Below are 13,075 nucleotides of genomic sequence, written 5' to 3' on the forward strand. Positions count from 1 at the left end.
ATAGAATCTAATTTTCTACACTTAACATAACCAAGCACATTTCCAAGGTTAGTTCTACTCATTCTTCCAATTCAAGTTAAGCACCGGGCTTTTTGGAAGAAGTCACTCAGCTTTAGTTATTTGGCACTGTTTGGAAAGGAGTGAAGAATCCCATGCCTGAGAGAGTGTTTCCTTGAAAGAAAGATTTATTTCTGATATTTCTATCTCTTGTCTCCTATAAAGATATATAGTGAAAAAAAAAAAAAAACACCCAAGGAGCTGTGCGGTTGAATAATACAGTGAGACTTGGCTATGTTTTTCCCGTCTGAAATTTGATTCATGTTTAACCCAGATTCATGTGTGGATTTCGAGACCACAGTGCCAAGAGGAGAACAGAATGGTCACAGCCAGCCAGTGTCGAGGGCATTTGGTGCCAGAACCAAACAAGGTCCCAAGGATGTTGATGGCACCTGAAATTCGTGCATTAGAACCCCTCGATGTACAAGCCGGCTTCTTGGTTCTGGTACTCCCGTGCCTGCTTCCTGCATGTGAGCGGAGCGCTGCAGCGACCCTGTTTATCTGGCCCCTGCACAACATTGTCAGGACACATTTCCATTTTCCAAGTGACTGCTGCCACTGGGCCGCAGTCTGTGCTCATTTCTCGAGTAGCTAAACCCTTTGACACTGTGGTTTTTAATTAAAATTACATTAAAGTTAATCAACCAGAAAGAGGCTGCTGTAGAAGGCAGGTTTGATTGCAACCTGCAAAGGGCACGGAGGCTGCCAACTTGCTAAAGATGTGCCTGCAGATGCCAATCTGCCCGCACGAGCCCCACGGTTACAGAGCTGCTGACGAGAGGTCACTTCTGCTCGCATCTTCCCCGAGACTGTCAAAAACATCGCATCGGCAGGAGCACGGTGCAAAGTGGAAAAAGCAGACAAGCCCCACCAAAGCGGGCCAACGCAGCCTTTCTGCCACTGTCCAGACCACGGACGTGAAGCTGTCACATCCCAACTGTTTCCTCTTCAGACACAGCTAGGCTCAACGCGTCGTTAAGCTTATTGTTAGGGGAGACTACAGGTACTCTTAAAAGACCCTGACTTCCACAAGATGGGTTTCTGGCAGATGGGGCTGTGTTTGGCCTTGCTTTGTTTTGCAAGGATCAGAGGAAATATTTGTGTGCTTGAGATTCCCTGCTCCTCACCAGGTTTTTTGCAAGAGGATTTCGCTAGAAAATGACTACGCACAGCACAGCCCATCTTTATGCACTCTGAGCCAAGAAATGATCCAGTAAATAATCACGGCTGGGATCGATTAGTTATTGTACACTTCCTAAATGTTACCAGGAAGTTGATTCTAAAATTTAAATTTTTTGTTGAGTTTTCAGATAATTAATTTACTCAATACACTTACATCTTAACAAAAAATGGGATGAAAAAGTAGTGGATGAATGCAGTGTGTGGTCTGTCACAGTTATCTCCATCTTCACTTCTAAAACCAGGTAACCCCTGCTAATACAACAAGTTAGGTGCATTTTGAGTTTCAGTCTGGGTGACTGGTAATTGCTGCCTCAGTCATGAGAGGAGAAGGATTCCAAGGCCATTTCCACGTAACTGAGCAGAGTGGGTGATTCCTGTGAAGGCCTGAATGCTACTTTCCTAACAGAGGAAGCAATAGGAACATTGCATTAGAATTCTGTAATTGCTGGGAAGCATGTGGACAAGGACTGGTGGAATGATCTACTAGGGAGAAACAAAGTTTGAAAAGGAAAAGGAATGAACTGAGATTCAAACTCCTTATACGCTGTCAACGTTAGATTTTATTTATCCCTTCCTGAGCCCAGCAGCTGATTCTGCTGATCACACCCACTGGGGCTGCAATTGTTGTCTCTGCACAGCTATGTCATATACTGCCCAAGTACCTGCCCAAGTGCTCTATTCATTAGCAAATGTCTTTTTTTTTTTATTCTTTTTACAGGCAGAGTGGATAGTGAGAGAGAGACAGAGAGAAAGGTCTTCCTTTTGCCGTTGGTTCACTCTCCAATGGCCGCCACGGCTGGCGCACTGCGGCCGGCACACCGCGCTGATCCGATGGCAGGAGCCAGGTGCTTCTCCTGGTCTCCCATGGGGTGCAGGGCCCAAGCACTTGGGCCATCCTCCACTGCACTCCCTGGCCACAGCAGAGAGCTGGCCTGGAAGAGGGGCAACCGGGACAGAATCCGGTGCCGCGACTGGGACTAGAACCTGGTGTGCCGGCGCCGCAAGGCAGAGGATTAGCCTAGTGAGCCGCGGCACCGGCCAGCAAATGTCTTAAGTAGGTGAGCTCCATGTAAGTCTGTCTTTGTTCATTTGCTGTTGCTGTAACAAAATACCTGAGGCAGGTACTTTATGAAGAAAGGAGTTTGAGCTCATAGTTCAGGAGGTTCAAGTGCATGGTGCTGACATCTGCTCAGCTCTGGTGAGGGTCTCCTGACACATGGCATCACCAGGCAGGAGTGTGTCTGAGGGTGTGAAGCAGCCCATGTGAAAGAGAGTCCCAGGAGAGGTGTCAGGCTCGTGGTTCGCACCTAGTCCCACGAGAGTTAGAATTCCTGGGGGTAAGCATTAACCCAATCACACGAGGGGTGCCCCAAAGCTTGGCTGCCTCCCACCAGGTCCCACCTCTTGATGGTTCTACCATCGCAATACCACGACACTGGGGACCAGGCATCCAGCACCTAAACCTTCGTGAGACAAACCACAGGCAGCCCATAGCAACATCCTAGCAGTAAGATTAGACGCCAAGTTTCTCTTTTCCCTTCAAATTAGACAGTCACAGTTCCCACGCCCCCTAAATCATGGCTCTGATAATATCCATAAAAATCTATGATATTTCAGTTAAGCTTCTAGACTCAAACAAAGAGTATTGTAGTATGGTCCCCTCCCCCAATTCCCTACAGAAAAGATAAGTTTTTAATTATAATAAATGTTATACAGTATATTAACTCAGTCAACTGTTAACAACTGGCAAAATATCTCCCTATAACAAGCTATTTACAAAAGCATGTTTTTTTTTTTTTTCTTGGAAAGAGTTAACTCTGTTGCTACAATGCTTAATATTCTTTACAATCTGAATAAAGAAGTTTTGTAAAGGAGGATTGTTATCTTTCCAGTATACTACTGGTTCCCTCTTGAAATCAAATGGAAACTAGATTCTCTAAGACCTTTGTCTTTAATTGGGAATTTATAATATTTTCTCATGAATTAATCAACTGAAATACTTTAAACAGGTTTTAGAGATAATTCTTTGAAATAATCTTTCCCCTCTTCTTTTTAAACCTGCTGTTTAGAAGCTGAAATAAATCTAAGTTTCTCTTCTCCCTTCAGTTTAGATAGTAATAGCTCCCCCCAAATCCAGGTTCTGATAATATCCATGTAAATCTATGATTTTTCTCTTTAACTCCTCGACTAAAACACACAGTATTGTTGTACTATATAGAGTATATATTATATACAACATATATTATATAATACTATATAATTTATATTTATTTTATCTATTTAATTAAATTATATTATACTATATGTGCTATATATAATAATATATACGATATAGCATACTATATATTATATATAACATAATATATAATTTATTTTAATTATATAACATAGAATCATATAATTTAATTATATAATATATAATTATATAATGACTATATACAATATATAACACAGCATGGTCCTATTCCTCCGTTTTCCAGAGAAAAGGTAAGTTTTTAACTATAACAAGTGTGATGAAGTGTATTAACTCAGTCTACTAATGTTCACTGAACATCCGCTATTGCCTAGGTACTCTTCTCTGGTGTGAAAGGCACAGCAGTGATTAAAGATGATGCGGTTCCTGCTCTCACAGTTTATAATCTGCTTATGAGACACGCTATACAAAATATGAAATGTAACTTCGTAGCTGTCCTGGAAACTCCATGAGGTAGATGCCCATTAAGTGTTGCCTTTCCTTTTTCTCAACAGAATTCTGGCTTTATTTGGGAAGCCATGAAGGATTAGTAGATTGCTTACGACCAAGATGGTTGTCCCTTTCTTATTAACTATACGCTACTTTCCCAGCCACTCTAAACATGGAAAGACCATGTGACACAGTTCTAGCCAATGATTATGTAAGGGGAAGTCTTCTGCAGAGGGATTGGTTCTTAAAAGTATACATATTTTTTTTTACTAGCAAAATGAGAAATACCCCTGCAAAGGGTCCTTTCTTGTATCCCTGCCATCTCACTGTCTCCTGGTTTTGAAAGTGGAGCTATAGCAGCAATATTGTGACCATGAGGTACAAGAACAAGAAAAAAAAAAAAACAATTTGGGGGAATGCCAAAACAGGAGGAGCCATACTGAGGGCTTTAAAGATATTTTGGACTCTTGCTCAAAAACCAGAACTTGAAGATTTCTTGTTATTTGAAAATAATTAAATATCACAATGCTTAAGCCACTGTTACTTAAAGCATCCTTAATTGTTCTCCAACATAGAAAATAAAAGCTCCCAATTTCACAGTCTACTCCATCTCTTCCACCTTAACATGTGACTAATGCTACTTTTTGTTGTGGTCACAGTAAATAAAAAATCTGTTTACCTTATCAAAATCTCTAGTGGGAAAACATATCAAAGATTAGTTTTTTCCTCATCAGAGCAAATTTTTGGAATAATATCTCTCTATGAGTCTCTGACAATTTGAAAAACCTCCCCCAAACAATGTTTAGATTTTTTCTCTTCCAGTTTTAAACCAAATAGGAGTTCTTTGTCCATTAGAATGCAACTTTTCTACAAGACGAGTCACACTTATTTTATGCCTCCTTATGATGGAACCAGTCAAACTACCCCTTAGATTCTGAGAAAAGGCGATAAAGGGGCTGATTAGATGGGAAGATTGGGATTCATGGAGTTGAAAAAGGTGAGATTGGTCACAGGCAGCTTCTGAACTATTCCACACCATGTGTTAGTCTCGCTACTATTCATCCATAAGAATCATCTGGAAAGTCAGAAAATTTTGCCACCTACACTGACAGACTAAATTAAAAATATTCACTTTGGGGCTGGCACTATAGCATAGCAGATTAAGCCTCCACCTGCAGTGCCGGCATCCTGTAAAGGTGTCCCACTTCCAATCCAGCTCCTTGCTAATGCACTTGGGAAAGCAGCAGAAGATGGTCCAGATACTTGGACCCCTGCTACCCACGTGGGAGACCTGGAAGAAGCTCCTGGTTCCTGGCTTCGGTCTGGCCCAACTGGGACCATTTTGGCCATTTGGGGAGTGAATCAGTGGATGGAAGATCTCTCTCTCCCCCTCCCTCCCCCTCCTCCTCTCCTTCCCCCTCCCCCTTCCCTTCTCCCTCTCTCTCCCTCCCTCCCTCTAAAACTTCACATTTCAAATAAGACATAAATATTTTTAAAAATTCAACTATATGTTTTTGTATCTTTAGGGTATAAAGGTGCTATAAAATTTAAAATTATAGGAATATAAAAAGACACAAGACAAAAAACTTAGCAAAAAAAATAGTGGCTATGTGAGACAGGTTTTTCTTCTTTTCTTAAAAATAAGATTTGTTTATTGATTTGAAAGTCCGAGTTACACAGAGAGAGAAGGAGAAGCAGAGAGAGAGACGGGTCTTCCATCTGCTGGTTCACTCCCCAGTTGGCCCAACGGCTGCAGCTGCGTCAATCCGAAGCCAAGTGCCAGAAACTTCTTCTGGGTCTCCCACGTGGGTGCAGGGGCCCAAGTACTTGGGCCATCCTCTACTGCTTTCCCAGGCCATAATGGAGAGCTGGATTGCAAGTGAAGCTGCCGAGAATCGAACCAACATCCACATGGGATGCTAGCACTGCAGGTAGCAGCTTTACCCACAATACCCCAGCACCAGCCCCAGATTTTGTGTGTTTTATTTTGTTTTTTTTTTTTTAATTTATTTTTTATTTGCTTGAAAACCAGAATTACAGAGAGAGAAGGAGAGACAGGTCTTTCATCCACTTTTGAAGTTCACTCTCCAAATGGCTGCAACAGCCAGGGCTGGGCCTGGCCAAAGCCAGGAGCCTGGAGCTGCTTCTCTGTCTCCCAACATGGGTGCAGGTGGCCCAAGGACTTGGGCCATCTTCTGCTGCCTTCCCAGGCACATTAGCAGGGAGCTATATTAGAAGTGGAGCAGCCACTAGGCTAATCCTCCACCTTGCGGCGCCGGCACACCAGGTTCTAATCCCGGTTGGGGCGCTGGATTCTGTCCCGGTTGCCCCTCTTCCAGGCCAGCTCTCTGCTGTGGCCCAGGAGTGCAGTGGAGGATAGCCCAAGTCCTTGGGCCCTGCACCCGCATGGGATACCAGGAGGAAGCACCTGGCTCCTGGCTTCGGATCAGCGTGGTGCGCCAGCCACAGTGGCCATTGTGAGGTGAACCAACAGAAAAGGAAGACCTTTCTCTCTGTCTCTCTCTCTCTCACTGTCCACTCTGCCTGTCAAAAAAAAAAAAAAATAGATCAGGAAAAAAAATCTTGTTTTTGATGAAAATGCAAAGGAAGATGAAAGTATTGATTAATACTGTAAAACAAAACACAATAGAGCAAAGAAAAATTCTACCTTGGCACTCTAAATAGTGTTCAAGATATTTGATGATGTAAACCACAGGTTTACTTTACTGAAATGTTAATAATGATTAGGGTGAGCTGGAAAAGACAACCTGTTCGTTGAAAGGGCTGTGAATTGGGAGCCACTTGCCAATTGAGTCACACCTGAATTTTCATCACTGCTTGGGACTTGTAGGTATAATAGATTCTCTGGAATAGCACATGGTATAATGCCGTTTGGATACAGGATATTTATTAGAGTCAAGATCAGCACATGTGAATAGAAGGGGCAGGAGATGGAATTAGGCAGAGGGAGATGTCAAACTGAAAAGCAGAGCTGGCAGAGCCTTGACCAACCTGGAGGGGTGCTTGGGCTGTGTCACTGTGTTGGGCTGGAGCCGTAGCACCTGTATATTCTTGTCATGCTCATTCACCAGGTGCAAGATGCCCCAGAAAGTGTGTGACCTCAGTCAGAGCCGCAATCTTCAGTAGCCCCTAAAAGAGTTGCCAGCTGCACGCAAAACCTGAAGAGTATATAGTTCACTGTTTCATGTGGCTGTGACAGTTTCTAATCGCCTTTCTTTAGTGGGCAGCATTTGCTAAATTAATCACCACATATCATGTTTCTAAGACCCTATTTAATATAGAAAGGGTACCATAACCAATATACTGGCTATGATTGAAGCTAATATTTTTTATGCTTATGGTACTCTATAGCAAGATTTCTAAACTTCAGTGCTACTGACATTGTTTGCCAGATAATTATTTGCCATAGGAGGCTGTCCAGTGCATTGTAGGATATTTAGTGCCAACCAATTCACTGCCATTAACACCCCCCTTCACATACACAGTTGTGACAACCAAAATATCTATAGACATTGTCAAATGTTCCCCGGGGGCCAAAGTCACACCAGTTAAGATTCACTTGTCTAAAGTTATTCTTAAGAATTCACCCAGTTTCTGCACTGTCGGACTTGCTAATTAGCTAGAGACATGTTGGAAATGATTACCCCTGTATCCTCTAAATCCCTACAGTTGGTACTAAGTACAACAGTCCCTCTTTCCTCCCAAGGTGCAGTATTGGCTTTGACTTACCATCTTGGTCATTGGGAAGACATAATCAAGGCTTCTGTTGATCTTTTTAACAAAATATCTATTTATTTATTTGAAAGGTAGAGTTAATGTTGACTGGATAAAGAAATTATGATATATATTATATACACATGGAGTACTATTCAGCTTTTTAAAAAAATGAAATCCTTTCTATTGCAACAAGATGAATACAACTGGAAACCATTGAACTTAGTGAAATAAGCCAGTCTCCAATAGACAGACATCATATGTTTTCCCTGATGTGAGGTAAATAATAGAATGCCTAAATTGTAGTATATTGGAATGAAATGAACATTTTGAGATTCAATGATAGTTTACAGCCCTTGTCTCTTCTGTTGAGAAACAGTGTTTTTTTCTTCATACTATTTGTTGAACTCTTTTATTGAGTGTAGTGTTAACTTTATAATCATTAAGAAAACTGAAAATAGATCTTTGTAAAAATTAAGAGTGGGAATGGGAGAAGAAGGAGGAATAAGGGTTGGTGTGTAGCTGGGAGAGCAGGTGGAGTGGAAAGTATCACTATGTTCCTAAATCTATATATATATATGAATACATGAAACTTATTACTTAAATATTAAAAAAGCAAAAAAAAATTAAAAAAGAAAGGCAGAGTTAGAGAAGGAGAGATAGATTTTCATTTGCTGGTTCACTCCCCAAATGGCTACAATGATGGGGGCTGGGCCAGGTCAATGCCAGGAGCGAGGAATTTCTTTCAGGTCTCCTATGTGGATACAGGGGTCTAAGGACTTGGGCTCTTCCACTGCTTTCCCAGACTCATTAGCAGGGAACTGGATTGGAAGTGGAACAGTCAGGACTTGAACTGGTGCCTATGTGGGATGTGGCGTTGCAGGTGGTGTCTTAACCTGCTATGCCACAGAGCCACGCTTTCTGCTGGACCTACACTGTCATGGCTCATTGTCCAAGGACCCAGTACAAGGTTATACAATCCACCAATTTGTCAAACTCAACTATAATTCAGAGGCTAAGAGAAACAGCACCTGGTAGTTTCCAGACCCAGTGTACCCTGTAAAAGAGACTGTGGCCAGGGCTCCACTTATCACCCAACTTCTCTTTTCTCCTATTCTATTACATGGACCATGAGGGCACTTCAGGTCTGTGGCCATCAGTGAGAACTCTGACCCTGTGCCCACATATCTTCAAAAGATCTGGACACACCCATTACCCAATGAACAGTTACCCAACTGTATGGCCATAAGTCCATTTCAAGGACTTGGGTCCAGGTCTCCTCTTCAATCAATTGCTTGTGTGTCTGAAAATGGGGACCTGTTCTCACTTTCCTGGTCAGTAAACCTTGATTTCTTCCGCTGGTACAAGCTGAGTAATACCTTTGTGGGATGCCAGAAAAAAATTTGCCTTTAGGACTCTTGCTTTAGGAATTGTTTCAAATTCTCTGCAGGTCAAGCTTCCTTGGCTGGCATTCCAACTTTGGTAGTCATAGTAGTGATTGTGCCACCAGGCTTCTGGATATTGAGCATCACACCCTTCCCTCCAACCCCAATCTCTTTTGTTAAATGTTCTGTCATACTCATGGCTATTAGGGAGCCTAGTTTTATAACAGCCTGTCTTATCATCAGCCCTGGCCCTCCCTACAGCTAGGCAGCAAGGGCTTTTTTGAAAGAGATGTGAGTTGCACGTCTCTGTGTCTAGCACATAGGGTTTTATTTTAATCAAACTAGATGACCTATTAATTAAAGACTGCTTGTTATATAAAGTGACAATTGGACTTTCCTATTACCTATGAAAAGACATGCAGGGAACCGGGTCGGGGTGGCCAACGCGGTGGGGAGGGGGCTGTCCATTCCAGTGAGGAGCATTGTGTACTCCTGGCTGGGACAGTAGGACCCCCCAGGGCTGGTCCCGGGGTTGCAAGCCCTCGCAGGCTGTCCCGAGGCCGGGGGGTGTGGTACCTCATCCCCATGGACCTTGGGCACTCGCAGAAGCCCCAGGGACTGAAGGCTCAGGGGCTACAGACCTGGCCCGCTCTGGTGGCATTCTGATCGATGGTGCGCCCTCAACGTAGCAGAGGGTGGTGCTGAGGCTCGCCTTGCGTGATAAACGTCAGTGCTTGTGATGCCATGGAGTTTTGTTGAACTTGCAAAGGAAACATTTGGATTGCAGATTAATGAGAACAAGGACATTCTTTGGAAAGTTTCAAATCGGAGGATATTGAATTTTCACCCTAGTCCAGCAGCTGTGCTGCTCACTTAAATGCAGATGAATGAAGACCCCATTCAGAAGGACATCTGGCCAGCGGCCCAGAGATGATGCAGGCCATGCTGGAGTGTCTGCAAACAGAATGAAGAAGAGGACGTCCCACAAAATACACTGGAGCAGTGTGGGGCACACAAACTGTTTCCCAGCCCCGGCGGAACATCGTAGGATACAGGATTCAGCACAGATGGAAAGAGGAGAATGGCCCTGTCACCCAGTGGAAAGGCACCATCCTGGACCAGGTGCCTGTAAATCCTTCTTTGTATCTTGTAAAACATGACAGATTTGACTGTGTTTATGGACTAGAACTTAATAAGGATAGCAGTCCTTCCCGATAGAGTTGCACCATCTCGAATCAGCAATGCACACAGCAGACACGATGATTGGCAAAGCCATGGAGCATATGTTTGAGACCGAGGACGACTCTAAAGATGAGCGGAGAGGGATGGTCTTAGCACGGGCACCTTTCATGAACACATGGTTTTATGTCACCTATGAGAAACACCCTGTCCTATACATGTACCAGCTCCCAGATGATGACAAAGAAGGCAACCTTTGCATCTTACCTAATTCTAATGATTCACCTCCAGCAGACAGGGAACCAGGAGAAGCTGTGGACAGCCTGGTAGGCAAACAAGTAGAATATGCCAAAGAAGATGGCTCAAAAAGGACTGGCATGGCCATCCATCAAGCAGAAGCCAAGCCATCCATCTATTTCATCAAGTTTGATGATGATTTCCATGTTTATGTCTATGATTTGGTGAAAACATCCTAGATGTCATATTTGCCAAATTGGTGGAACTATTGAATGTATAATTTGTAGACAGAAAGACTTTAATGAAGTTTAAATGTCCCTGTGAACCCACAATTTCTGCCAGCAGAACTGGTTTTGTTCTGAACAGTACAGATTGATGTAAACACAAAGCATTTTGTGTAAAGAGAACTCCTCCCTCGTATAAGCAGTCTGTGTGCAGAGAAGTTACAGGTAAGTTTGATAAAGTTAAGCTAGCATCATAGTTATTTCCTTTTCACTCTAACACTCTGCTGCCACAATGCAAGTATAGTTTGGTATTTTTGTTACTGCCTTTTTTTTGAGATATATGTATCTACACCTGTCTATACCTTATATCTGTGTGCATACATATATAATCTATACACACAGAAATACAAGTGTACACACACACACACCATTGGCAATCCTTTCTCTGTGAATTGGGATGGGGTGACCTAATTTTCTCCAGGTTAACAAAAGTGCTTAACCCAAGTCAGTCACATTTATGATATTGCTGTTCTTTATTTAAAATTAAATTTGGGCACAGGAAGCACATAACATTCAGCTTATTTTGAAAGTCAGAAGTTCAGAGCACTTTTCAATCTGGAGACTTGAAAACATTAAGTCCAAAGGGGAGCTATATGTGAACAGTTAATGACCCATCTTAGAATTCACAAACTGGTGAGCAATCTAGGTAAAAGGCTGCCTTTGATTCTAAACTTTGTAAATTTTTTGTTTACATTTTAATTATAAATACTTTCAGGAAGGCCCAGGTCCTTGGTCCATACGGTATAATTACAATGTCTGTATAGCACATTTGGTCCATTATTTGCACAAATCAGGAATTTGGGTTTTAGTTCATGGATTTGAAAGGCAACATCCATTGGTAGCTTGTATGTGTGTGGTATGTTCATGGGAGAACACAGTGTTTTTGTTTTTTGTGTTTTTTTTTTTTTTTTTTTTTTTTTTTAGAACACAGTGCTTTTATATTAGAAACGTAAGTTTTAATAATGGCATAACCTTCTAATAAGTTCTCTGGGGCTTGTAAATTTTTGTCACTATTATTGCTGATATGATTATGGTCAGAGGCCTCTTTCCTCTTGCCCCCTACTTTTCCTCATGAAGAATGTTGGACAAATAACAGCTTAATCTCTCAACACCTATTGCGGTAGTGTAGTTCTTGCTCCAGGTGTGGCTTCTGTGGATCTGTTCCCTTTCTTGACCTCTAAGGGTTGCACAGCAGGGATCTATCACCTTAGAAGGTCCAGTCATCGCGTTTGCTGGGGATGTGAAAGCACCCCTTAATCTGTTCCTACAAGATCATTTGAGCTGAAATAGAACTGCAACTCTGGTTGGTTAACCAGTTGAATGGCTGGTCACTTTTTTTCTGGAGATACCTGGTGGTTCCACAGCCAGGAGAAAGGCCAAATGTGAGACCAGTCTCATCTGTAGATTGTGAATCTTGCTGCAATTTGGGCAGAACCCTGGGGTGCATGCTGTCAGTCAAACCCAGAGGTTTGAGTCAGAGTCTGCGCGACCTCTGTTGTGACCGCTCCTGATGTCAAGAGATGGTGTGATTTCAAGGCCTCGCTGTGCATGCTTTCCTTGATGCCTGTTTTAGGCATCCTGAAGGCTTCTGCCTGGTGCTGTTGGGTGGGAACCACTGCTTCCCCGCCTGTAGTCAGTCCCTCAGTATCTCTCAGCACCTGAGCCTGGCACACAGGGCTGCACCACAGGCAGCCAAGGCCAAGCTTCTCCAAGCAGAGCCATAGATGCTTCTTGTGCATGAACAGTGTCGTCCTGCAGCACTGCTTTGTTTTCCTATGGCATCTTAGGAGTCCTGTGTGTCAGTCCCCAAGCCGAGCCTGGCTTCTACAGCCCATGTTGATATGTGTCACATCAGAGTCCTAAATGTGAACAGAATGGCATACAGGCAGGGTGCAGACCATGCCATGGCGACTTTGGGCTGGAAAATGAATTTCATTTTGAGGTATTCTGAGAGTTGGGTCAGTTGAAACATTTCTGGAATTATCTGACGACTTGCATTGTGGTTTTTTTTTGCATGTAACTTTAGTTCCTCATGATTTCCTAGTCTCCAGAGGAATGCAAATGACAGTGACAACATCAGTGATGATTAGGATGTTTTAAATCATTGTTCTGTTTATTGCCCTTAAGCTGAAAGAAGGGGAAGGGTCTTTATTATTTTTAAATTTCCCCCCAATTATTATTTTGATGGCTTGCACCACACTTAATGACGCTGTGACTGATTCTGCTCCTGAACCCATGTACCTTGGACTTCATCTTAGGTCGTGTTTCGGATCTGTACGCATTGCTTGCATTTTTCTGGTATCTGAATTTCGGTTCCTTGTTCTAGGAATTCA

General features: G+C 42.8%; 1 pseudogene; it reads left to right on the top strand.

Moving 5' to 3' along the window:
• The first annotated feature begins 9,929 nt into the window (after positions 1-9,929).
• On the top strand, positions 9,930-10,697 carry LOC133750015 (spindlin-1-like; annotated as a pseudogene).
• The last annotated feature ends 2,378 nt before the right edge of the window (positions 10,698-13,075 follow it).

This window comes from Lepus europaeus, chromosome 2, assembly GCF_033115175.1.
Source record: "Lepus europaeus isolate LE1 chromosome 2, mLepTim1.pri, whole genome shotgun sequence".
NCBI classification, from domain to species: Eukaryota; Metazoa; Chordata; class Mammalia; order Lagomorpha; family Leporidae; genus Lepus; species Lepus europaeus.